The sequence below is a fragment of the Microtus ochrogaster genome, chromosome 7, assembly GCF_000317375.1.
Source record: "Microtus ochrogaster isolate Prairie Vole_2 chromosome 7, MicOch1.0, whole genome shotgun sequence".
NCBI lineage: Eukaryota > Metazoa > Chordata > Mammalia > Rodentia > Cricetidae > Microtus > Microtus ochrogaster.
The window spans coordinates 79,104,669-79,107,833 of record NC_022014.1 but is presented as its reverse complement, the minus strand read 5'-3'; positions in this window follow the sequence as shown (position 1 = coordinate 79,107,833).

Below are 3,165 nucleotides of genomic sequence, written 5' to 3'. Positions count from 1 at the left end.
AAAAAAAAATAAAAACCACGACAAAACAAAACTTTAAGGGGGCAGCGAGTGATAAGTGCTTGTCCTCGGCCCCCTTCTATGTAGTCCAGGATCCCAGTCCAGGGAATGATGCTGCCCTCAATGGATGGAGCCTCCCACCTCATTAAGACAATTAAGATAATCCCTGAAAGTCGTGCATAGAGGTTCATCTCCCAGGTAATTCTAATTTTATATATTTATTTTATTTGATGTATGTGCAAGGGTATTTTTGCTTGCATGTATGTTTGTGCGCTACATGTATGGTATGCAGTACCTGGAAAGGCCAGAAGAGGGCGGCAGATAACCTGGGGCTTGATTGAGAGTTGAATGCCACCGAGTGCACCAGGTGTTGAAAATGAACTCGGGTCCTCTGGAAAAAAAGTCACTGCTTTTAGCTGCTGAGCCGGCTCTGCAGCCCCTCAGGTGATTCTGGCTCTCATCAAATAGTGGCATAAGTTAGGGCGACCTAATGGTCTCTTCTCATAGTGTCTTTCACAATTCTACTTCCAAATAAAGTCGAAGAGGAAGGGTTAAGACTCAGCATGAATTTGGGGCGCAGGGATGGGGGACAGTGGTGATATTGTGCGTGATGTACACAATTCGGTCCCATTATACCACCCGCTAAACTGCTCCCTGAAGCTGTGGTTGACCCCCCGTGAACCCCACTACCGTCCCATGTCTCCATTGCCCGTGGCTTCATGTCACACCCTGCTGAAATGGGGTGCTGAAGAGACCTGGGGTTCCAACAATTCCCTTTGGTCTTCTAGGCTTGAAGATGATGCCTGCTAGCCTTATAACCCCTAGACTCCTTTCTGGTTATTTCTTCTTCTGTTTCAGTTAGCTAAGTAGCCTCCTGCTGGCTTCAGTCTCCAAATCCCACCCCCCACCTCTCCCTCACAAATCCTGGGATTAGATACGTGCGTCACCACGTCCGTCCCTCCGTCTCCTAGTTAATTCCTTACACAAATGCTCCCTGCTCAGATAGCTAGTATGATAGCTAGACAGCAGCCTGAACCCCAAGTGAATCCCCCAAACTCTGCTCGTCCTGAAGCTTTATAAGGTTTTTCTCCTCTCCCCCCTCATTGAGTCTTAGCCACGTCCCCTCTTCAGTCCAAGCTATGCGCAACCAAGAGAACTTGGCTCCCCAGCCATAGCCTGGGACCTTATGCCTGCAATCAACCAGCCCTGAAAACAGACTGTTAGAAAAGCCCCAGGCTGAAGGTGGCATGCCTGTGTATCAGCAGTGAGAAGACACAGAGGAGGGTGTGAGTCTGAGGTCACCCTAAGGTACATTTCGAGAACCTGTGTCAAAAACGGAAACAAATCACCAAGTGGAGGTGGCACGTGCCTTTAATCCCGCCACTCGGGAGGCACAGGCAGGTGGATAAATTTGAGGCCAGCCTGGTTGGTCTACAGGGCTAGTTCCAGGACAGCCAGGGCTACACAGAGACACCCTGTCTCGGAAAAAAAAAAAAAATCAAAACTGGGTATTGGGTATGATGACACATGCCTGTAACCTTAGCACTTAGGAAGTGGAACCTGGAGAATCCCAGTGTAAAGCTGGTTTTGGGTACAAAGGGAGTTCTAGGCCAACTTGGGGTACATGCAACCCTGTCTCAAAAAAAAATTGGAGAATCCATGAGATTGCACTAAGACCTAAGAAAAGACTTAATTTTATTATTATTTTCTTTGGTGGGATTAGAGATTTGAACTCCGGGCCTCATGTATGGTAGGTAAGCACTCTTAACACTAAGCTATAACACAATCCCATTTTATAATTTTTCTTTTAAGGCAGGGTCTCACTAAGTTGCCAGGCTTATAGCACTTAACTTAACATCCCCTGCTTCCCAAGCTTCTTACTGTCTTCTCTTCCATTTTATTTTGTGTATGAGTGTTTGTCTGCACACATGTCTGGTCACCACATGTGTGCAGTACCCGTGGCGGCCAGAAGAGGGCACAAGATCTCTGGAACTGCAATTGTAAATGGTCCTGAGTGCTGGGGACCCAACTCAAAGCTGATAGATTGAGCAGGGAGTGACTGTTTTTAACCACCAGACTGTCTCTCCAGCCCCATCATCTGTGTGCTTAGAAAGAAAAAGAAAAGCTGTGATTTTCCCCCCTATACTCTGTAGCCCAAACTGGCCTGTACTTCTTGGTCCTCCTGCCTCAGCTTCCCAATGCTGAAACTACAGACCTGCAGAGTGAAGTAAATGCTAATAGCTAAAGCTAATCCTGTCACCAGGGAGTTGAGGATGAGCTAAGTCACACTGTCTCCCCTATCCAGGATGCTTACTCTGGAACCCTAAACATCCAGAGTCAAATGGACGAAGATCCCAGCGTCTCGAGCACATACTTTACCCTGCAACCTTCCCTTTCTTCCTAGTTTATTTCAAAAGGCACAAACAGTGACAAAAAGGGGTGGGTAGAATAGACAAAATAAATTCCCAAACTTGGCTTAGGGCAATGCTTTTATTGTTTTGTTTTTTAGCTGTTGCAATTCATGGTCTTCTTCTGGGAAAAAATAATATTCATGATAAAATGTTGAAATAATTTTAGATGAACTGGAGCGGATTACAATTGTTCTAGGAAATCAGTTTTCTACCCACCTACCAGCTGTCATTTGGTCGGAAGCCCAGTGACCTCTGGCCTAACCGTGGCTCTCTGACAATTCTCAATTCCTATAAAGTATTTTTCCCAGGAGCCTGAGAGATGGCTCTTGTAGGGGGCCTGGAAAACCCGCACCCACCAGTTCACAACCTTGCCTGTAACTGCAGTTCCCAGTGCTCCAGCGCCCTCTTCTGGCCTCTGTGGGCTTCTTCACCTAAATTCATAGAGGTTCACACATGTACACACTAAAACAATAAATCTTTACTGCAAGACAAACAGGAAAGAAAGACATCAGACTTCTGAAAGGGAGTGTTCCTAGGCTGTTTCCCTGTCCTCTCAGCAATGAGGAGGCTGAGGCAGGAGGACTGCTTTGAGTTCAAGGCTAGGATAGGCTAAATACCAAGGACCAGGCTAGCCTGGGCTACAGAGACAATCTGTTTAAAAAGGGAAGAGGCAGCCGGGCGGTGGTGGCACACGCCTTTAATCCCAGCACTTGGGAGGCAGAGGCAGGCGGATCTCTGTGAGTTCGAGACCAGCCTG